At 39.7% G+C, this 25,004-nt stretch overlaps 1 protein-coding gene across 3 annotated transcripts in view; it reads right to left on the bottom strand.

The window, feature by feature from the left end:
* Positions 1-25,004, bottom strand: part of CCDC80 (coiled-coil domain containing 80) — a 101,042-nt gene that overhangs the window by 63,153 nt on the left and 12,885 nt on the right. Inside the window, exon 1 of one of the 3 annotated variants that reach the window (XM_086406552.1) lies at positions 9,751-9,822. The exons of the other annotated variants lie outside the window; for them this stretch is intronic. The gene's annotated coding sequence lies outside the window, so the exon portion shown is untranslated. Of the gene's footprint in view, positions 1-9,750; positions 9,823-25,004 lie in introns of those variants that run through there. 3 annotated transcript variants of the gene reach the window in all.

Below are 25,004 nucleotides of genomic sequence, written 5' to 3'. Positions count from 1 at the left end.
ATGTAAATACCTAAGAGGAGAAACAGCTAGATCATAAATACATTTTTACTTTTTAAGAAGCTGCTAAACTGCTTTCCAAAGTAGTTTTGTCAGTTTTATATTCCCATCAGCAGTTTCTCATCCATGTTATATATTGTCAGTCTTTTTCGTTTTAGTCCTTCTAATAGATGTATAGTGTTAGCTCATTGTGACTTTATTTGCATTTCCTTAATGACTAACAATGCTGAGTGCCTTATCATTTACATACTCATTATCTATCTTTTTTGATGAAGGGAAATGTCTGCTCAAGTACTTTGCCCATTTTTAAAAATTGGATAATTGGCTTTCGTATTATTGATTTTTAAGAATTATTTATATATTCTGGATACAGTGATTTTTTCAGATACATGCTTTGCAAATATCTCAAGTCTGCAGCTTGACTTTTCATTCTCTTAACAGTGCTTTTTATTTTCTTTTATCTTTAATGAAAAATAATTTTTTTTTCTTCCTTTGGCCATGCCCCATGGCATGTAGGATCTAGTTCCCTGACTAGGGATTAAACTCATGCCCACTCCTGCAGTGGAAGCTCAGATTCCTAACCACTGTACCACCAGGAAAGTTTCTTAATAGTGTTTTTAAAAGAGTAGAAATTTAAAATTTTTCATTAACCCCAATTAATTTGTTTTCTTTATAGATACTGGTTTTGGTGTTGGACAGAAGAAAATTTTGCCTAACCAAAGTTTTATTTTATGTTTTATACAGTTTTATAGCTTTGATTTTACAGTTAGGTCTATGATCCATATTGAGTTAATTTTTCATATGTTATGAGACAGATCAGACTTCTTTTTTTTGCATAAAGATATCCAATTATTACAGCATGGTTTGTTTTTATTTTGTAGCTTGTTAATACAGTTAATTATATTGATTGATTTTTGAATATTAAGTCAACACTACACTCATGGGATAAACACAACTTTCTCATATTATATTATCCCTTTTACATATTTTTGGATCATATAGCTAAATTTTTGTTTAGATTTTTTGTGTTTATATTCATGAGGGATGTTATTCTATAGTTTTCTTTTTTATCGTCTTTGTCTGGTTTTGGTATCAGAGTCATGTTGGTCTCATAGAATGAGTTGAGAGCAATTTCCTCCTCTTCTGTTTTTTTTTTCTTTTTTTGCAAGAGTTTGAGAAAGATTGGTTTTAATTTCTCTTTTAATATTTAGTAGAATTCACCACTGAAATCATTTGGTCCAGAGTTTTTCTTTGTTAAGAGTTTTAAAATTATTGACTCAATCTCCTGCTATAGATCTTTTCAAATTTTCTGTTTCTTCTTGAGTTAGTTTTGATAGTTTTTGACCCATTAGTTATTTAGGAGTATGTTGTTTTATTTTCACATATTTATGAATTCCCCAAATTTCCTGATATTGGGTTCTAATTTTATTTCATTGTGGTCAGAGAGTATATTTCGTATGATTGCAGTCGTTTAAAATGCAGTCATTTAAAATACAGCCTCCAAGGCAGGTTTAAGTGAAGGCTGCTGAGATCACCCTCTCGCCTTTGTCAAGCTTTTCTCTTGGCCTATTTAGAGTTTCTTTAGATGCTAAGTTGGATTTTGCAGGCACCATGCAGCCAATGAGGCCTTGGCTCAACTTTTCTAACTGGGCTTCTTCCTGACTCAGTTCACCAATCATTTGATTGGGATAAAGATAGTTCAGTTCAATTCAGTTGCTCAGTCATGTCCGACTCTTTGGGACCCCATGGACTGCAGCACACCAGGCCTCCCTGTCCATCACCAACTCCTGGAGTTTACTCAAACTCATATCCATTGAGTTGGTGATGCCATCCAACCATCTCATGCTCTGTCATCCCCTTCTCCTCCCACCTTCAATCTTTCTCAGCAACTGGGTCTTTTCAAATGAGTCAGTTCTTCGTATCAGGTGTCCAAAGTATTGGAGTTTCAGCTTCAACATCAGTCCTTCCAATGAATATTCAGGGCTGATTTCCTTTAGGATGGACTGGTTGGATCTCCTTGCAGTCCAAGGGACTCTCAAGAGTCTTCTCCAACACCAGAGTTCAAAAGCATCAATTCTTCAGCGCTCAGCTTTCTTTATAGTCCAACTCTCACATTCAAACATGACTATTGGAAAAACCATAGCCTTGACTAAATGGACCTTTGTTGGCAAAGTAATGTCTCTGCTTTTTAATATGCTACCTAGATTGGTCATAACTTTCCTTCCAAGGAGTAAGTGTCTTTTAATTTCAAGGCTGGAATCACCACCTGCAGTGATTTTGAAGCCCCCCAAAAATAAAGTCTGTCAGTTTCCACTGTTTCCCCATCTATTTCCCATGAAGTGACGGGACCAGATGCCACGATCTTCGTTTTCTGAATGTTGAGTTTTAAGCCAACTTTTTCACTCTCCTCTTTCATTTTTATCAAGAGGCTCTTTAGTTCTTCTTCACTTTCTGCCATAAGGGTGATGTCATCTGTGTAACTGAGGTTATTGGTATTTCTCCCAGCAATCTTGATTCCAGCTTGTGCTTCATTCAGCCCAGCGTTTCTCATGATGTACTCTGCATATAAGTTAAATAAGCAGGGTGACAATTTACAGCCTTGACGAACTCCTTCCCAATTTGGAACAAGTCTGTTGTTCCATGTCCAGTTCTAACTGTTGCCTCCTGACCTGCATACAGGTTTCTCAAAAGGCAGGTCAGGTGGTCTGGTATTTCCATCTCTTTAACAATTTTTCACAGTTAGTAGTGATCCACACAGTCAAAACCTTTGGCATAGTCAATGAAACAGAAATAAATGTTTTTCTGGAACTCTCTTGCTTTTTCAATGATCCAGCAGATGTTGGCAGTTTGATCTCTGGTTCTTCTGCCTTTTCTAAATCCAGCTTGAACATCTGGAAGTTTACGGTTCATGTATTGCTGAAGCCTGGCTTGGAGAATTTTGAGCAGTACTTTGCTAGTGTGTGAGATGTGTGCAATTGTGCAATAGTTTGAGCATTCTTTGGCATTGCCTTTCTTTGGGATTGGAATGAAAACTGACCTTTTCCAGTCCTGTGGCCACTGCTGAGTTTTCTAAATTTGCTTGAATATTGAGTGCAGCACTTTTGCAGCATCATCTTTTAGGATTTGAGATAGTTCAACTGGAATTCCATCACCTCCACTAGCTTTGTTTATAGTGGTGCTTCCTAAGGCCAACCTGACTTTGCATTCCAGGATGTCTGGCTCTAGGTGAGTGATCATAACACCATGATTATCTGGGTCATGAAGATCTTTTTCGTATAGTTCTTCTGTGTATTCTTGCACCTCTTCTGCTTCTGTTAAGTCCATACCATTTCTGTCCTTTATTGAGCCCATCTTTGCATGAAATATTCCACTGGTATCTCTAATTTTCTTGAAGAGATCTCTAGTCTTTCCCATTCTTTTGTTTTTCTCTATTTCTTTGCAATGACCACTGAGGAAGGCTTTCTTATCTCTCCCTTCTATTCTTTGGAACTCTGCATTCAAGTAGGTATATCTTTCCTTTTCTCCTTTGCTTTTTGCTTCTCTTCTTTTCACAGCTATTTGTAAGGCCTCCTCAGACAGCCATTTTGCCTTTTTGCATTTCTTTTTCTTGGGGATGGTCTTGATCCCTGTCTCCTGTACAATGTCATGAACCTCTGTCCATAGTTCATCAGGCACTCTGTCAGATCTAATCCCTTGAATCTATTTCTCACTTCCACTGTATAATCATAAGGGATTTGATTTAGGTCATACCTGAATGGTCTAGTGGTTTTCCCTACTTCTTCAATTTAAGTCTGAATTTAGCAATAAGGAGTTCATGATCTGAGCCACAATTGGCTCCTGATCTTGTTTTTGCTGAATCTATAGAGCTTCTCCATCTTTGGCTGCAAAGAATATAATCAATCTGATTTTGTTGTTGACCATCTGGTGATGTCCATGTGTAGGGTCTTCTCTTGTGTTGTTGAAAGAGGGTGTTTGCTATGACCAGTGCGTTCTCTTGGCAAAACTCTATTAGCCTTTGCCCTGCTTCATTCTGTATTCCAAGGCCAAATTTGCCTGTTACCCCAGGTGTTTCTTGACTTCCTACTTTTGCATTCCAGTCCCCTATAATGAAAAAGACATGTTTTGGGGGTGTTAGTTCTAGAAGGTCTTGTAGGTCTTCATAGAACCATTTCACTTCAGTTTCTTCAGCATTATTGGTCGGGACGTAGACTTGGATTACTGTGATATTGAATGGTTTGCCTTGGAAATTAACAGAGATCATTCTGTCATTTTTGAGATTGCATCCAAGTACTGCATTTTGGACTCTTTTGTTGACTATGGTGGTTACTCCATTTCTTCTAAGGGATTCTTGACCACAGTAGTAGATATAATGGTCATCTGGATTAAATTCACCTATTCTAGTCCATTTTAGTTCACTGATTCCTAAAATGTCAATGTTCATTCTTGCCATCTCCTGTTTGACCACTTCCAATTTGCCTTGATTCATGGACCTAACATTCCAGGTTCCTATACAATATTGCTCTTTACAGCATCAGACTTTGCTTCTATCACCAGTCACATCCACAACTGGGTGTTGTTTTTGCTTTGGCCTTGTCTCTTCATTCTTTCTGGAGTTATTTCTCCACTGATCTCCAGTAGCATATTGGACACCTACCGAAAATTCATCTTTCAGTGTCCTATCTTTTTTCCTTTTCATGCCGTTTAAGGGTTTCTCAAGGCAAAAATACTGAAGTGGTTTGCCTAAAGTTAGGAATGCCCTTATATCTCTGGTTGACAAAGCTGAAGAGTATTCCAATTCTAGGAACACTGATAAGTGGAAATGAATGTAAGGTTAAATTTATTAGGTTACTTTATAAGAGCTGTTTTACAAAATTCAAATGAACATTAGAATAGATGTGGTTGGATTTCTAATGGTGGGTTTTTTTTGTTACAAGTTTCATTTCCTTATCTAGAATCCAGCTACACGCACCCCTCCCCCCACTTACTGTGTTGAAATTAGAACAATAAAATTTTCCTTTCCCTCAAAAGTCTCAGTGAACTCCCCCAACTCCCCAATAATAGGGCTGTGGTGTTTCCTGGCTTCTGACAACCCATTAGGATGTTTCAGTGTTTTATCCTTCTTCTCTGAAGCTCTTAGATATGGAGTTCATAGAATAGTGTACTCAACTACTCTGAGGCAAGTATGTATCAGAGTCCATGATGGGCTTATTTATCTGAGGAAAGGTCTAAGCCAGTACAGTTGAGATCAAATTGAGCTCTGCAGATGGAAGGGAAGTGAATTAGGTAAATAGAACACATTGGCAGCTAGAATCACCGGTAGGTTCTTCCACTGACATCCTGCTGTGTGATTATGGTCATATCAAAGAAACCCTTAGAGGCTTTGTTTTCACCAGTTAGAAACAGGAAAATTAAGCCCAGCTAGAAAGGATCTTGTGCTATTTGCCCCAAGTAAAAAGATTGCCATTTTTCTTTTGTTGTGTTCCTTTAGCCGCTGCCACCAAGAGAGGGTTTTGCTTTAGTTGTGAATATGTTTGACCCATAGTATTTCTCTGACTCAATGAACCAAGAACATAAATGTTTGATTAGAAGTTTAACTTCATATTAAATATCAAGTTAGGGGAATTAATGTCTAGTTACAAGCTATGCATAAGAAGGATTTGTTAAAAGAATAGGATTTCAAGGAAACACAAATCTTTATATTGACATATAGACTGTTGTGTATTTTAAAGTCAACCTTTGCAGTTAGCATTTAATTCAATCATTTAACTCTAGTTCAAACTCTGAGACATAAAAATAAAAGTCACCCCACTTCTTTTCTAGATTCAGAAAATCATATCCCAGACTGGGAAACAGATATAAATATGAATAAATAAATATACGCATACACATTGTGACTATGTCCTACATAGGACAAGATAATGACATAAGGTAAGAAATTGTAGATGCCATTTCAACCCCTTAATGCTTCTGAGTAAAATAAAAAGCTGTTCTTAACAAAAATGAAGAAGAGAAAATAAAAACTTTCTTGCCTGTGACCAAGAAGGTGAAGTTTTTATCATTGTAAGCCCTCCACTATCTTCTGTCCTTGAGGAGGACATAGTGCAGGTATCACAATGGCTAAAAGCGTTGGGTGAAAAAAAAATGCCCTCAAGTTAAGGACTGAAAACCACGAGGAGGCAGACAGCATCTGGAGGCAATCATTCTACAATGAGTAGATCCATACACTACCCACCCTTCTGCTTCCAAAGTCATCATATGGCTTGTGGTGTTTGTAACAGCATACGAGCAAGAGAGAAAGGGAGAAGGGAGAAAGCCAATGTTCCTGCTCTCCTGTCTCTGCTCCATCACCAATTTTGATTGGAGGAAACTAAGCTCTAGCCATCATGAGAGCAGTGAGGCATTATCTCTCACCATCTCACTCACTACACAGTCTTAGTGGTAGTGTTAGTTGGTCTGTCATGTCTGACTCTGTGCGATCCCATGGACTGTAGCCTGCCAGGCTCCTCTGTCCATGGGATTCTCCAGGAAAGAATACTGGAGTGGGTTGCCATTCTCTTCTCCAGAGGATCTTCCTGACCCAGGGGTTGAACCCCGGTCTCCTGCATTGCAGGCAGATTCTTTACTCTTTGAGCTACAGGGAAGACCTTAAGAAGTCTCTTAACCTGATTGAGTCTCAGCTTTTTTATTCACAAAACAAGATGATTGCCCAGGTGGTCCTAATGTTTGTCCAAGCTGTCAGACATGGAGATCCCAGAACTGGAAGCAATTACCATGAACATATGATGTAAAATATTAAGTAATAAATATAAAACAGAGACTATTAAAGTAGTCAGTAGGAAAAACAGTCACAACGTGAAACACGACATGAAACAAACGATCAAGATTTATTTTGTAACCTGGATGAGCTCAGCTAGCTAGCATCTATTTCCATTACAGCTTATTATCTTCACTTTGCAATACTAATCATCCTCTTGATTTGGTCAACTTAGTTATTAGTGATCTCAGAGACAGAAAACTTTCCTGGGGAGATTATTGTTCTATTTTTATGGATCCATGGCTGTTTTTATACTTAACTTTGGCCAGACACCAAAGAACATCTGGTATTTTATAAAATGTCACCTTTGAATAGAAATTTGGCAATCACGTGCTGAGTTCTGGAAAATGACATACTGTCTAACTAGAGTCCATGTGTGGGTTCCTGTAACAGATCTGAAAGGAAAGTGATTTGATTTGATCCACCCAGAAACCCCGACTGAGGGCTCTCCTCTATGATGACTTTTCTTACTAGTGGACATATGCTGCATTCCTTAGCACCATTTCAAACATAATTAACCCATGGATACCAACTGGTACATGGAGCAGCCTGCCAGGTGAGAGAGAAAGGATAAAGGGAGGGAGAACTGGATTCCAGAGCCGCAGAGTATCAGTGCAGGTTGGGACACTCTGGCTTAGTTCTTGTCACTCAAATATGAAGCATGGCCACCTAGATTAAAGGAAAGACATTACTGATGCTACTTTACCTGCTTTTACACTCTCTCTTTTTTTTTCTGGTGAAAGTGAAAGCTGTGCCTCAGATTGGAACTTGAATCATCGTCTTTTAATTATTAACAGAATCACTCACCTTGTGGCCAGACTTACTGAGGCTTGGGTTCTTTGCATCTCAGTGCAGAAAGAATTCAGTGAGAGACAAATAGGTTAAGAAGTGGATTTATTTAGAGAAAAACACATTCCATAGACAGAATGAGATTCCTCTCAAAAGGCTAGAGCGGCCTTAAGGCGTAGGGGTCATCTTGGAAAGTGAGAGAAGCCAAGGGAGAAACACATTCCACAGAAGGCATCTCAGAAGGCAAGAGGCCCTGAAATATGGAGTGATTGTTTTTTATGAGCCAAGTAACTTTATAGGTTAATGAGTGGAAGGATTATTTCAACTATTTCAACAAAGTGGGGGGGAGGATAAATTTCTAAGAACTGAGTCACTGCCTACTTTTTGACCTTTGATGATCAGCATCAGAACTGTCACGGTGCTGGTGGGTGTGTCATTTAGATGCTAATTTATTACAATGAGCATACAATGAGGCTCAAGTTCTACTGGAAGGTGAATCTTCCACCATCTTGGACCTAGTTGGTTCTAGCCAGTTTATGTTGTATCCTCAAAAACTCTTATTCTTTTAGAGGTTGTGTGCCCTGTCCCCTTCCCTCCTGTTTTAAAAGCATTTGGAGTATCTTTAGCCTCTGGAGCTAGACTGCCTGAATTTAACTCTTTACCCTGCTCTTGCTCACTATGAAAGCTTGAGCAAGTTACTGATCCTCTCTGTGTCTTAATTATCTCATTTAAAAAATGGAAATAAACCCTGCAAGACACATGGCATGGCCAAACAAACAAAAAACTGATGTGTGTAAAGCACATATTATACTTGATTGGCACAGTGTTCAGTAAGCAGTAGTTCTCATTAGCTATAGCCATTCTTTCCTGAATGACTGGAAGGGGAAACCAGGAGAGGCCATGTTTCTTTCCTCAAACACACTGAGCTTCGGGCCCAGCAAACTCTTCATCACTGCCCCAATTTAATCTATGATTGTATCACTCTGCTTCAACCTCTGGGGTTTGGATGGCTCAGAAGGCACAGGTAGCCCCAGGGTTCTGATGAACACCAAGGCTCTGTTGAAAATTTCTGGGCATATCCAACCTGGTGGAATACTGGCATTGGGTCAGCTGTGAGTCCCAGAGAAGCACCTGTTCCTTACCAATTTGTCTTCCTTTTCAGTGACTGCTATAGACAGAATGTTTATGTCCCCCTAAAATTCCTATGTTGAGATCTTAACTCCCCAATGATAGTGTTAGGAGGAGGGGGCTTTGATAAGTGATTAGGTCATGAGGGTGGAATGCTTATGAATGGGATTAGTGCCCTATTAAAAAGACCCAAGAAAGCTCCGTAGATCTTGCATGTGAAGACACAGTGAGAAGATGATGTAACATGTACTGTGTGCATGCATACTAAGTCACTTTAGTCGTGTCTGATTCTTTGCAATCCAAAGGACCATAGCCTGCCAGGCTCCTCTGTCTGTGGGATGTTCCAGGCAAGAATACTAGAGTGGGTTGCCATGTCTTCCTCCAGGGAATCTTTCCAACTCAGAGACTGATTCTGCATCTCTTACATCTCCTGAATTGGCAGGTGGATTCTTTACCACTAGTGCCGCCTGGGAGGCCATGTACTATGCGCTGTGCTGTGCTGTGCTTAGTCGCTCAGTTGTGTCTGACTCTTTGCAACCTCATGGACCATAACCTGTCAGGCACCCCTGTTCATGGGGATTCTCCAGGCAAGAATACTGCAGGGGTTGCGATGCATCCCTCCAGGGGATGTTCCCAACTCAGGGACTGAATCCACGTCTCCTCCATTGGCAGGCAGGTTCTTTACCACTAGTGCCACCTGGGAAGCCCATGTACTATGTACCAGAGACCAAGTCTGCCAGCACCTTGACTTTGTACTTTGTACTGCCCAGCCTACAGAGCTGTGGGCAGTAAATGTTTGTTGTTTAATACAAAAAAAAAAAAAATAGTACCCACTTTATAGAGCTATTGTGAAAACTGAAGGACTTAATACATGTTTTTAAAAAAGCACTTAGATCAGTGTCTGGCACAGAGTAAACTCTATGTAAATATCAGCTATTATTATACTAACCTTCAAAACAGAAAAGTCCTTGGTAAGATATAAAATGTCTTGAATAGTTTATTTGAAAGATTATCAGACTTACAGTTTATTTCCTTGGATAATTCTTAATCCTTTTAGCATCTTAACTTCATCTGCTTCTTTCTGCCACCTGTTTCTTTATGGATGAAAAAAAGCAGATGCTTCTTAGTCTCGAAACAAATGGTTTTTCTCACCAAGGTGCCTCTCTTTATCTATGCTTGGATATATGCTTGGATCTGCTCAGGACAGAAAGCAATTTATAGGTCTGAAATGAACATTTTCCTTCTGTTATGAAGCTCAAACAATGAAACTTTCCCATTGAAAATGGGCTTTGTCCTGCTAACCAGACAGAGTTGTGTCTGCCTGGGGATGGACAGCAACTGTGTTGGTGCTGAGCCACAAACCAAACAAAACTCCAAGGGCTTTGGAGTTTAGACAATAGCTGAATTACAAGGGCACCGTCCCAGAAGAGACCATGCTTATTTTTGCAGACCTGGGCAATAAAATGGCTGTGTCTTTGAAACCAGTTGCCCAGATCTTTACTTTACTGGGATGAGCCTTTCCCTTGACAGTAGAGAATTCCCAACATGGGGAGAAAATAGGTTCCCTATCATAGTCCCTGGTATAGCTTGGATGACTATAATCATGATGTTAAATCAGTGGGGACTGATTCCACCATGCTAAGAAAAATAAATTGGACCAGGATGGATGATGTTGTTTTGACCTGCAATTCAGGCAAACAAGGAGATTATTGCAAACTCAGATGGGTGGAGAGTTTCCCAGAAATGCTGAGTAATGGCCAGAGGATATGCTATGATCTGAGATAAATACCTTGCCAAATTTAAGGTCCCACAAGAGTAGTTAATTTCAAGTAAAACACCCGTGTAACAGTCCTAGAACCAGCCCTAGGGTTCAAATGGCAATGGAGACTCGCTGGCCCTCAAAGTATTCTCAACACTCATCAAAATCCCCTTCTCTTAGGAGGTTCATAACTTCCAGAGAGAAGAAAAGAGTGATAAAACCAATTTTTATTAAGATGTTCAGGCCTGAATGTGAAGCTCCATCCATGCTCCAGAGTTATCCACTCTTTGAAAAAGAACTGAAAAATAAAAGAGTAATTAGTCACCTCCCACAGAAAACCCCAAAGCAGAATTTCAGGCCATGTGTAATTCATCATATTATCATCACCTATGTCACCACCTTCTCTTCACTCACAAAGCTAACCCTGCAGCACTTCCTTGAACAAACAGTCCAGTCCTGCAAACTTGTAAGTGTGGCAATGTGCAAGGACCTGTGATGCAAAAGTAGCAGAATGCAGCACAGAAATTATAAACATTGGGGCATTGGTTAGAGCTTAGGTAAAATCTTGGCTTCACCATTTACTGGCTCTGTGAGCAGTTTCTCAACCTCTACTTGAGTTTCAACTTACAAAACAGAGCTGACAAATTTACTCCTTATTTGGCTGCAGTAGGTTTTTCATAGGATGAAGTTTTTTGTACAGTGCCTGGTCTGGAGTGAGGGCTCTGTAGATGTTACCTGCGTGTGTAACAAGTGGAACTCAAGTGCATATAAGTGTAAGTTTCTTAAAGTCAGCAGATGACTGCCTCATGAAGGCCTGGCTCCTGGCACAGTGTAGATAATAAATATTTGTTGAATGATAAAGTTATGAGTTTTTCCCCGCTTCATCTACATTTGACCCCTGCCTCTTCCATCACAAAAGGAACAAGTATTCTACAGAGAGACAAACAAGTATTACACAGGTGATGTTGGATGTGGTAATAGGGCTGGTTGAGACTAATGTTTAAAGCAAGGTCCCAGTTGAAAAATAGAAGCCAGGAGTAGCCAATGTCTGAGAAGGTTGCAGCTAGGAACCAGGATTTGCTTGAGACTGAGGTGGGGGCCAAGTCCAGGATATGTGAATTCTATGTGCTTCTTTCTCTGAGGACTGGATATGCTAGTAATTCTCCCAAGTTGAGCTCACCATAGCTAACACAAAGACTTCTCTCAAATTTTGGCAGCAACTGTCTTATGACTCAACCCAGGTATGATACAAAAGATCATGCTCAATAAGCAGACATTTATGCTTATGTATTTATTGCCTTCTAACCTCTTTTCCCCTGATTTCCTTCACCTTCTCCCTCCAGGGTCTCTGCATTTACTGGTACGATGGGAAAACAGAAGGGTGCCTGGGATGTTCTATTTCCTTACATGTTTGGACTTGGAGGTGCCATCTGCATCATGAATACCAATAAAATTCAGTGTTTCCTCCTTGTTTCTGTGAAAATGTATTACAAATGAAACAGATTAAGTTTGTGTTTCAGGTAAATAAAGCAAATAGTCTACACCCAGACATGCAGAGGCAGGTAGTGCGTGGATGGTCAACTTATTACCTGCTGCTGCTGCTAAGTTGCTTCAGTCGTGTCCGACTCTGTGTGACCCCATAGACGGCAGCCCACCAGGCTCCCCCGTCCCTGGGATTCTCCAGGCAAGAACACTGGAGTGGGTTGCCATTTCCTTCTCCAATGCATGAAAGTGAAAAGGGAAAGTAAAGTCGCTCAGTCATGTCTGACTCCTAGCGACCCCATGGACTGCAGCGCACCAGGCTCCTCTGTCCATGGGATTTTCCAGGCAAGACTACTGGAGTGGGGTGCCATTGCCTTCTTCGTATTACCTGCTAGTCTTGGTCTAAAATTTCCTTCACTCTAGTCAACCTTTTTGATGCACTCTGTCCTGAACTCTTCTTACCAGGGATTTTTCCATCAAGAGGGATGTTACTAGCCTTGGGTTTCAAAGCCTTCAGCTTGGAGGAGGAGGAGGAGAAAATATCCTGTGGAAGTATGTTTTTCAGCCTTGCAGATGATGGTTAAAGATTAAAAAGCCAACCTGAAATAGGTGTATTTTTCTTAAGAACTAAAATTGCTTGTTGGTGTTGGCAAGTGGCCTAGTACAAAAGGATGAAAGAATTTGTTCCAGGCAGCTTTCAAACCCACAGAAAGTCAGCCTTTGCTTTGCACACACATGCCTCTGAGGCTTTGTGGGCTCCTGCCCACAGTAGGCAAGCAGTTTACTCTTTGGTGGCAGCAATTCAACATGCTTCAAAGGGTTTCTTTGCTGCTGATTCCTTACTCACTGTGAGTTCTCTGACTTATGGAGGTCTCGTTAAGACAACGGCATTAAAAGCTAGCAATGACATAGATGCCAGAGGAAAAAGACCCTTGGCTTTTTTCACACCCCATTGTTCAACTTTTTTTTTTTTTTTTTTTTACTGTATGAGTGGTTTTTTCCTGCTTCTGTTTTGTGGCTCTCTAATCCTGTAACTATTCTTTCTTCAACTTGTTAAGTAAGCATTATTTACACCTTCTCTTTCCTGCCACTTCCTGACTAAATGTTCATGTTTGCTATCACTATTAGAAAGAATATTTATGTCTGTGTTAAAACTACATAAACTGAGAGCACTACTTCAAACAAAACCAGCCTCTCAAAGATTTTGGATGGCTAGCTCATGCAAAGCAAGGTTTCCCAGTGAAATGAACAACTGGCCTTCTCTTTGATATTCTCTCTTAAATGCCAGGGTCCTTCTCTTGAAATAGAGCAGTGGTTGTTGACCACTGGGTGGCAATTTTTCCCCCCAGAGAATATTTAATGATGTCTTGAGACTTTTGGAGAAGGCAATGGCACCCCACTCCAGTACTCTTGCCTGGAAAATCCCATGGACAGAGGAGCCTGGAAGGCTGCAGTCCATGGGGTCTCTAGGAGTTGGACACGACTGAGTGACTTCACTTTCACTTTTCACTTTCCTGCATTGGAGAAGGAAATGGCAACCCTCTCCAGTGTTCTTGCCTGGAGAATCCCAGGGACGGGGGAGCCTGGTGGGCTGCTGTCTATGGGGTCGCACACAGTCTGACATGACTGAAGCGACTTAGCAGAGACTTCCAGTTGTCAGCTGGGGGAGGGCCATCCTATTGGCACTGAGTGAGTAGAGGCCAGAGATACTTTTACATTACCCAGAATTATTTGACTTAAAATGTAAGTGATAACATTGAAAATCCTGGGGTAGAGGAAGCAGGGGTGTTTACCCAGGGGAAGACAAAATTTAAAAGAGTCCTTGATGCTATATGCAAATGTTTTTCTCTTCTTCATAGTAGCCTTGCTTATTTTACAGATGTGATGGCACTCAAAACTCTTAAATGATACTGAATATATACATATATTTTTAAAATTTATTTAATTTTAATTTAATTTTATTTTAAACTTTTTATTTGTATTGGAGTATAGCTGATTACCAATGTCGTGGTAGTTTCAGGCACACAGCAGAGTGACTGAGCTATACATATACATGTATCCATTCTCCCCCAAACTCCCCTCCCATCCAGGCTGCCACATAACATTGAGCAGAGCTCCCTATGCTCTACAGTAGGTCCCTGTTGGTTATCCATTTTAAATATAGCAGTGTGTATGTGTCCATCTTCAACTCCTTAACTATACCTTCCCAATATATATTTTTAAACATATCTTACCCTAAAATTATATATTTCATCAGTATTTGATTCACGTGTTTTTTGTTGTTGCTGTTTTTTGGGGGTTTTTTTTTGACTCTGTTGCAGGGCATACAAGATCTTAGTTCCCTGACCAGGGATCACACCCATGCCCCCTGCAGTGGAAGCATGGAGTCCTACCCACTGGACCGTTACCAAGTCCCTGGTTCACCTGTTTCAGATGTTTCACAAGCCCCTGGTTTTTTCAAATGTTGAGTGATTCTAGGCTGTCTGTATCTATAAGCAAGGGTCTATGTCAGCTCTGGCTGCACATAAGATCAGTGGGCTCCAGTCTCTAGGGATGGAGCCTATAGTTTTCTTAGATTTCTTAGGGGATTTAGAGACACAATAATGGTTTAACTGGCCCAGTATCAGGAGTTGGAATGGTTTCCCTTGATACAAATCAAGCTTTCTGCCCCTACTACATTTCCTTAGGTAAGTACTGATTTTGACTTCAGGATCCTTGAGAAGAGTTGCCAAGGAAGAAAAGGCTGAGACTGGGATAAAAGCTGCTGTCACAGAGAACTTAGTCTTCAAGGCAGGAAAAAAAAAAAACAAAACAAAACAGCAATACCATGACTGGGTGCAGCTGACACACTCACATTGCCTCATGGGATGGGTGCTAAGGCTCAGGATGGTAAGGGAAGCATAAGGACAATAGAAATGTTGGACCAAAAGCCTGATATAGAGAAGATTTAACTTTGTCAATTCACTTTCTCATCTCAAGGGCAAACCTCTATTCACTGAACCCACTTTTTATGGAACCACAGTTGAGCCCTGACTGTCTAGCCTGAATGTCCCTAGTTGGATGGAAAGTATTGGGTTTCTCTCTGAAGAAGTCTGTTTACAGCCTACATCTACATTTGGAAATCTGCACACACTGCTAGTGGTCCTTGAGGCACTCACCACTGTCTTCCACAGTATTCTCAACAGCAAACTGGGAAGTCAGCAAGGTCTCAAATGTGGAGAGGAAAATGTGGGGAGATTAAATAATTGCCCAAGATGTGAGCTAAGATAGTCGAAGTTTTTTTTAGTGGTTTTACAGACAACCCTCAAATCTCAATGACATAACACGATCAAAATTTTATTCCTTTCTCAAGTCACAGACCAACTGTATATTTGGTGAAGATCATTGTGCAGAGATTCAGAGCCCCAGTCTCCTGCTATGTGGTGACTTGGTCAACTTTTCTGCTTTCTGAATCCCCTTGTAGAGTCTGCATCTAAGCAGAAAACAATATAAGAGCTTAAAGCAGGGTTTTCTAACCTCAGCATTATTAACATCGTGGGCTGGATCATTCTTTGCTTGCTGTCCTGTGCATTATAAGACGTTTAGTAGTAATATCCCTGGCCTCTACCCTCTAGATGCCAGTAGCATGGTCCAGTTGTGACAGCCGAAATGTCTCCACCCTTACCCAAAGTTCCTGGGGTGGAGTGGGGAGGCGAAATCACCCACCAGTTGACAACTCTGGCTTAAAGGATCATTCCAGAGTTTCTAGAGAATACGAAAGTGGCCATATTCCTCTCACTCAAATTCTGTTGGCTAGAACTTAACATGTGACTATACCTAACTGAGAAAGAGGGCTGGAAAATGTGCCCAGGAAGAAGATGAGATTTTAGAAGACCAGGTGAGCAATGTGGAATCTTCCTGAAGAATATAGATCCTAGAAAGCACACCAAAAACTTAAGAGAAATTTGCAGAGATTCACTAAGCATTCTAGACATTATTAGAGACAAAAGCACACCTTTATCACACTTTTTTTTCATGGCAAAACTCAACACCCTATATAGGTCTCCAAGAATAAAGAGATAATTCAATAAAATGCTAGATGACATATTTTCTAGATTGATATTTTCATTAGGTAACACCAGAAAGCAATCAACATTTTGCAATGACCCGTGAAAAAGTTAAGCACATGCAAGGCAAGAATGAGGCTGGGGTGATGGGAATGTTCCATGACACTGTCCGGTCCTAATTATATTCCAGAAAGATGAGTAACTGCAATATATATGCCAGGAGTGCAAGGAAGACAGAAATGTACTTTTGGAAGATGGAGAAGGAGAGAATCTTTGGATAAATGTCACAAATGTTGGAGCTCTAGAAACAGGGAGAGGTGGTGGGAGAAGGCTGTTATTCATTTACTACTGACAGCTTCAAACAATATCTTGGCTCAGTGTAAAGACATGCTGCAAAACTGATTAACAAATGACGTTATTTAGAATCCCACCAGAAGCACTAGGATTTTTGTATTATGAAGCAGGTTAATTCATACCTACTCCATAGAGAAAATAATGCATACTTTTTGTAAGGATCATCTAAATTGCGGTTGGCTCCTATTGGTGCATGAAAAACCTTTAAATATCCCTTAATTTTCCTTGCTTTACAATAGCCTAATGAAGTCAAAATGCTTCTTGAGTTTTTTTATTACATGGTTTGAGGGAAATTATTTCTCATCTGCCCAGTGTGGACATTTTTCTCCTTACTATGTAATCATATTGAAAAGAACTAGAATCTCTCAAGTTTCTACCAACTGGCACCAAACCAAACTCAGAAGCCAAGGCCAGCTCCCCAACCACACTTAGCTCCCCTAGACCCAATGCCTGCTCTAAGTAAAAGATGACCATATGACATCTCTGGCTATAAAAATCAATCAAATCCAGCCTAAGTCACTGGGCTGAAGAAAAGTAATGTATCCAATACATTCATATAAAGATCTGTATCTTATTAAAGTTTTTGATAGCCTGTGTCTTACTGAAGTTAATGATTATATTTTATTCATTTATAAGTTTTTATTTCTTTGAGAAAAAACTATTTGAAGAGCATGAGTGTGCATGCATGCTCTGACACTACAGTGTCATTTCTGACTCTTTGCGATCCTATGGACTGTAGCCCGCCAGGCTCCTCTGTCCATGGGATTCTCCAAGCAAGAATACTGGAGTGGGTTGCCATGCCCTCCTCCAGGGGATCTTTCCAACCCAGGGGTCAAATGCGTGTCTCTTAAGTGTCCTGCATTGGCAGGCGTGTTCTTTACCATTAGTGACACCAGAGAAGCCCATTTGAAGAGTATGGCAAACTTAAAAATAGAGAGAGAGAAAGGATGGGCAAAAAGAAGGAAATGGGAAAGTTAGATATTTTGAGCAGTGGCTAAGTCACAGTGAAAGAAAGACTCATTTTCAGTCTTACACAACAGTCCTCTTTAGTTACCATTTCTAGGGAGTGAAAATAAGGTCAGACAGAGCTTTAAAATAACACCAGATTATAACCGAGGTAAGACTAAGGACTAAGTGTCTTTAGTAAGAAACAAGTTAGCAACTGCAACTAATACATACATGCATGCATACATTAATTCCCCAAGCATTTGTCATGAAATGCTGTAGGCAAAACACGCTGTTAGATTGGCAAGTGAGGGATGGAAAAGATGAGAAAAACAGAATACTTTCCCTCAACAAACTTGAAATACAGTGAAGATGTTAGACAAGTATATAACTGAACAAAACACAAGACAGAAGAGGAGGGGGAGGGGAGGGGAGAGGAGGAGAGGGAAGAGAAAATGGGCATAGAAAAAGATACTGAAGGATTGAAATTTCCAGTCTGAGTGAAGAAATGTGGTATAGCTGAGATCTGAAGAAGCAGTGTTTTAAGGCAAAATTAAGAATGTCTCCCCTCTCTGGGTAAGATCATACTTTGGATTATGATGAAATGGAAATTTAGGGTACTAAGAGAGGAAAACCATAAGATTTTTACAAGACTTTTATTACCCATCAAATGCAGTGCCAAGCCATCCCTGGCGATTACTCACAAGGCTTTCTGCCCTCTGCCTGAAAGCAAGCTTCTTCATTTCTCCAAAGGTTCTGGGCCCCTGGCCTGACCTGGCTTCCTCAGTGACCCGAGGCAGATGGCAGAAGAGGATGGGCCTTGTGTAGCAAGATGCCATCCGATCACTACTCTTCTGTCTAATTTGGAATACCATGAGCAGGTTTCTTATTCCTCTTCAGAGATACAAAAACTAAGAAGGCAGAGTTTATAAATCAAGAAGACCTTTTAGTAGGGAACTCACCAATATTGCATGTTCTGTTCTTAGGGCAGTATACAGTCATCTCTCAGACACCTACAGTGCAATGGTTCAAAGAACAGATTTTGGAGTTAGATAGCTTGTATATAAATTTTGGTTCTATCACCTATTACTGTGTGATCTTGGACAAATATATTAACTTATTTAAGTCAGATTCGTCATCTATAAAGATGTGATAATTGTAATACCTACCTCGTAAGGTTATTATGCGGAGAAGGCAATGGCAAGCCACTCCAGTACTCTTGCCTGGAAAATCCCATGGATGGAGGAGCCTGGTAGGCTGCAGTCCATGGGGTCGCTACAAGTCGGATGCGACTGAGCAACTTCACTTTCACTTTTCACTTTCACACAATGGAGAAGGCAATGGCAACCCACTCCAGTGTTCTTGCCTGGAGAATCCCAGGGACGGCAGAGCCTGGTGGGCTGCCGTCTATGGGGTTTCACAGAGTCAGACACGACTGAAGCGACTTAGCAGCAGCAGCAGCAAGGTTATTATGAGGATTAAAAGAAATTAGGAGTTTGGGATGAAACTATACACACTACTATATGTAAAATAGATACCCAAAAGGACCTACTGTATAGCACAAAGAACTATACTCAATATCTTGTAATAACCTATAATGGAAGAGAATGTGAAAAAAGAATATATATATATATATATAAGTATATATATGTATCTGTATCTGAATCACTTTGCTGTGTACCTAAAAATCATCTATATTTCAATACATTTTTTAAATTAAAATTAAGAAAAGAAGTAAACAGATGCAAACAATTTACAATAGCATGCCACAATAAGAATTCAGTACCTGCTGCTCATTAATAACGTTGCTTTAGGAAAATAGCTAATAATAGTATCATGTTAATTCCTTATGTTTTGGGATTTCCCTAGTGGTCCTGTAGTTGAGAATCTGCCCGCCATTGTAGGGGACACAGGTTTGAACCCTGGTCCAGGGAGAACCCACATGCAACTAAGCCCATGCACTGAGGCCCTTGTGCCCTAGAGTCTGTTCTCCCCAACAAGAGAAGCCATCACAGAGAGAAGCCCATGCACCTAGCCCAGCCAAAATAAATAAATAAATAAAATTATTTTTTTAAATTCCCTATAAGAAGAAAAAATTATGGGTGTCAAGGCATCTTCAGGTCCCATGGAGGAAACTTCCTGAGCAGCTACCGTAACAGTAAGCAAACATTGAGTCAACAATAATCCATAGATCTTAAAATACAATGCTGTTTTCTCCAGAAGGCCGGTGTTGTGACCCCAGATTCTTTCTCACTGATGAAAGTATCTTATATATCACCCCGTCAGAGGAAGATAGTGGCCCTAAGTTACTTAGGGATGCTACTATTTCTCTGGCTAGTTCCAAGATGTTATTCCTGATTTTCATTATCCAAAAAGAGTGACAGCTTATCCCAGATTTGTCTCATAGAAAGTTGATGAGCTTTCTTCCCTTTACATTCTTCCCTTCCCTTTACATATTTTATTCCGGGTATTGATAAAATATCAGACAGGATTTGGTCACAAAGATGAGGATTTCTCTGCAAGTGTTATTCAGTCCCTCATGCTCTAAAGAGATGCTATTACTTCCCTTCTTTTTTTTTTTTGGATATCATTAAGATTTTTATTGGCTGGAACTAATTATTACTTCCCTTCTATCAAAGCTCTCTCTCTCTCTTTCTGTCTCCTTCTTCTCTATAATTTGAACCCATTAGTTCATTTCACGTTATCATATTAGTCATCCAAGTTTTGTTTTGTTTTGTTTTTTTTGTCACTAGACACCAACCTCCTCACCAAATCAATTGTTCTCCCATGTTTAATGGATTTGTGTGTATATGTTGGTAAATGTACTTTTGAAATGTGTATAATTTTTTCATCCTCATGTAGTATTTGAGTACATGATGGATAATTGTGTTATATTGATATATTGTGTTATATTGTATTATATATTGATTTTGTGTTTCTTTTTTTTTCACTCAGTACCATTTTTTTTTAGCTCTATACAGGTTGTTATATCTATGTCCAGTCTGTTGTTTCTAATGGCTGTATGATACTCTGTGGTATTCATCCACCATATTTTGATTATCTCCTTTCCTCCAATGGACACCTTGATTGCTTCCAATTCCCTCCCACTACCAAAACAGGTGCAATAAATCTTTATGGGCCTGTGTGAGACTCTCTGAGTATTATACCCAAAATCCAAATAGCTGGGTTCTAAAATTAAAAAAAAAAAATAACAAATCCAAGCGCTGTCACTTCACTTTCCAGCATGGCTGCACCAGATGGAGCAGTCTTAGTTATCACACTCCATAGCACACATTGCAATCATAAGTCCCATCCCTGTATGTCATCAAATGACGTTCATGAAATCACATTACCACCTTGTATTAAATAATTCGTAGCCATTATTTATGGACTGGGATACACGGTAAGGCAGGGCCATAAATCTGCTCATTGATTCTCTTCCCTGATGTTTTCTTATTGTTCTAATAATTGGATAATTTGTTATGGTTTTTCCAATGTCCTACCAATTAATCACCAAAATTGTAGAACTTTATCCATACTTTTTTTTTTGGTCATCCTCATTCATATTTCAGGTTAAACTGTTTTGAAACAGGTTATGAATTCTTCTGTCAAACACAGTTTTCCTATTCTCATGGGCTGCACTTCATCCCTTGCCAAGGCTCAGATGTCCTGGCATGAAAAGACATGGCCTAAAACACTTTAAAACCATTTCTGTGGCCAATGGTTCACTTCCCCAGTGCCTTTTTCTCTTCCAAATGCTTCAATTTGCAACCTGGACTTCAAAGCAACACATTCCAGATTTTTTGGCTCCTGTATTATTCATTCCCAAAGAGATCAGCAAAACAGCCAAATAGTTGGTGAGTTTGAGATGAGAGTCAGTTGCTGCTACTTTTTCAGAAGATTCAATCACCCCTTCCTGAGTCACTTTCTCTCCATATTAACTACTTGATATTGGCTTCAATTCCATTCTATTGCTTGGGGCAATTTTTTCCTCCTGACTTCTGCCTTGAATTACTTTCTTCATCCTGAACAAATGGGTATGATGTTTCCCAATTACAACTGTACACAGAACTCAGGATTTAAAATCACAGTTTGAGTCATAACTTTACATGAACCTTATTATTCCAAATCCCCATTTGTGATGGTGGCAGAAAATTAATTTTGTCACTTTCAAATACTTACTCTTATCTGGTCAAATTCAAAATTTGACCAGATAAGTATCTCTTTGCAGAGATACCTATCCAGTAACCAACCCTCCCCCACCCAAAACATACACACACACACACACACACACTCACCACCTCCACCACCACCACCACCAGTCCAGTTTACACAAATGCTTCTTTTTCTTCTTCTCCAAGCCAGTTTGGAGTCAACTGTCTGGGAGAGAACAAAGGGGAGTGTCTCACCTCCTCATATCTATTCTGAACTCTCTTCAGGTTCTCAGTCTCACATAATCTGGTCCTGGAACCAGCACCTGACACTGACTAGCAGGTGAAAACCGGCTGATCTGTGATCAGTTCAGTTCAGTCATTCAGTCGTGTCCGACTCTTTGCAACCCCATGGACTGCAGCACACCAGGCCTCCCTGTCCATCACCAACTCCCGGAGTTTACTCAAACTCACATCCATTGAGTTGGTGATGCCATTCAACCATCTCATCCTCTGTCATCCCCTTCTCCTCCCATCTTCAATCTTTTCCAGCATCTGGGTCTTTTCAAATGAGTCAGTTCTTCATATATGGTGGCCAAAATACTGGAGTTTCAACTTCAGCATCAGTCCTTCCAATGAATATTTAGGACTGATTTCCTTTAGGATGGACTGGTTGGACGTCCTTGCAGTCCAAGGGACTCTCAGGAGTCTTCTCCAACACCACAGTTCAAAAGCATCAATTCTTTAGTGCTTAGCTTTCTTTATAGTCGAACTCTCACATCCATACATGATTACTGGAAAAACCATACCTTTGACTAGACAGACCTTTGTTGGCAAAGAAATGTCTCTGCTTTTTAATATGCTGTCTAGGTTGGTCATAACTTTTCTTCCAAGGAATAAGTAATTTGGAATGTTAGGGCCATGAATCAAGGCAAATTGAAATGGTCAAATAGGAGATGGCAAGAGTGAATGTCAATATTTTAGGAATCAGTGAACTAAAATGGACTGGAATGGGTGAATTTAACTCAGATGACCATTATATCTACTACTGTGGTCAAGAATCCCTTGGAAGAAATGGAGTAGCCATCATAGTCAACAAAAGAGTCCAAAATACAGTACTTGGATGTAATCTCAAAAATGACAGAATGATCTCTGTTTGTTTCCAAAGAAAACCATTCAATATCACAGTAATCCAAGTCTATGCCCCAACCAGTAATGCTGAAGAAGCTCAAGTTAAATGGTTCTATGAAGACCTACAAGACCTTCTAGAACTAACACCCCCAAAACATGTCTTTTTCATTATAGGGGATTGGAATGCAAAAGTAGGAAGTCAAGAAACACCTGGAGTAACAGGCAAATTTGGCCTAGGAGTACAGAATGAAGCAGGGCAAAGGCTAATAGAGTTTTGCCAAGAGAATGCACTGGTCATAGCAAACACCCTCTTCCAACAACACAAGAGAAGACTCTACACATGGACATCACCAGATGGTCAATACTGAAATCAGATTGATCAGTGATAGCCATCTTCTTTCCAAGAAAATCTGTGTCTTTAGCTGATTCCAGGTCACTGTTTCTGCCTCTTTCCCCAGGTAGAAGTCAGTGAGCATCCTCAGGTGTTTCTCTGTCTCAGTGGTTGGCCAGGTGGCCTTGGAGAGCTGATAAATAAACACTACCAACTAATACCAAAGGCTTTTAGAGTCACAAGTAAATTACAAAGCCTCACAAACTGCTGACTTGGAGGGAAATTGGGGGTGGCAAATTGGAGAATCTTTCCTCCCTTTGAGCCTAGCTGCCCTGTTTCACATGGCTTGCAATTTTAGTATTCTCTATCTACTGTTCTTTGCAGAGATACCTATCCAGTAACCACCCCTCCCCCACCCAAAACACACACACACACACACACACACACTCATCACCTCCACCACCACCACCTCCTCCTCCTCCTCCTCCTCTCTGTTTTTCATTTTAAAGGCTTCTCCTGAAGCTTGGCAGGGTCTCCCCGAGGGCAGGGGATGGAGGAGGAGCAGGCTCTGGTTTCAAACAAAAGCAATAAAACCTGATCTCTGTTAGTTTAAAGAAGTGTCCTGATTTTAAATAATCTAATCCAAATATTTTGAATTACTTCTTTTTACTGAATTTGTTGTTTTCCTAGTTGATAATAGATTTAAAATATCTTTGTCTATATTATCATGCACTTGTATACACTGAAGGAAGCATTTATGGAGTTTTAAAAGTTCATTTATTATGAAGTCCAAAATTTCCCTTTATTAGGAGAATTTATGAAAGGTTTTTAAATGAGCAGAGACTACTGGGTGTTTCTACTTGTTTTCTCCTCCTATTATAAAAAATTACCAAAACCTAGTGGGTGAAAACACAAACTTATCATCTGGTACTTCTGGAGGTCAGATTTCAGAAATGAGTCTTATTGGCTCAAAATTAAGGTGTTAGCACCCTCTGGGGGATCCAGAGGATAATCTGCCTTTTCCAGCTTTTAGAGACCACCAACATTTCTTGACTTGTAGCCTCTTCCTATTCAAAGCCAGCAGCATAGTATCTTCAAACCTCTGACTGTGACCATCTCCTCTGCATCCCTTTTCCACTTTAAAGGTGGGTTGTACTGCACCCATAACCCAGGACACTTTTCTTACATAAAGTCACCTGATTAGCAAACTTAATTTCCTCTGCAATCTTAATTCCCCCTTTCCACATAACATATTCAAAGGTAATTAGGACATGAGCATCTAGGGCAGGGGGCATAATTTTGCCTCCCACAGTATTCTTTCAATGGAATGCTCATTGTTATCTATGTATTGTACACTCTGGAATTACCTGATTTTATACAAATATTCTTGTTTTTTAACAAGGTTATTTCACAGCTCTGTAAACTGGAGAAACTGAGAGCAATGCAAATAATCTTGTCTCTATAGCAATACAAATGAATTATATGTAATAGACTTGTAATGTATTTATTCTCTGTAAAAAAGTTAATTCCAAACTGTATTTTACTGCTGGATATTAAGTAGTTCTATGTCACTTAGTAAATTAAGCTTTGCATTGCTGATTACCTAAATATGTGTCTGTTCTTCAGAGTTTTCTTTGAATCAGTTTTAATATCTTGCTAATTTCTTATTATATTACATCTTTGGCAGGTGTTCATTTTTTTTAATCTGTATAAGAGTGATGATTTTATCTTTTAAGAATTAAAGTTTAACATCCTTAAATTCACCCAATTGCTGAAAACTATCTATCCAGAAAATATACCAGAAGCTGATATTCTTTAGAATAATATTTTCCAATGTGTGCTCATTCTAACACTAATTCTGCAAGCATTAATAAATGTTCTGTGAAAAAAATGGTTTAATTAAAATAATTTGCTTGAAGTCTTTTATTCACAGAAATTCTCACAGGGCTAGTATTCCATGTGAAACATTTTAGGTTATTCTATTTCAGATTACTGGATTTTTGTCACATTGTGAACTAAAACCAGTCAGTTTTAAGGGAAATCAACCCTGAATACTCACTGAAAGGATTGATGCTGA

This window comes from Bos grunniens, chromosome 1, assembly GCF_055505025.1.
Source record: "Bos grunniens cultivar Pamir isolate PY7600 chromosome 1, Bosgru_T2T1.0, whole genome shotgun sequence".
Classification (NCBI taxonomy): Eukaryota; Metazoa; Chordata; class Mammalia; order Artiodactyla; family Bovidae; genus Bos; species Bos grunniens.
This window is presented reverse-complemented; position numbering and strand designations above follow the sequence as displayed.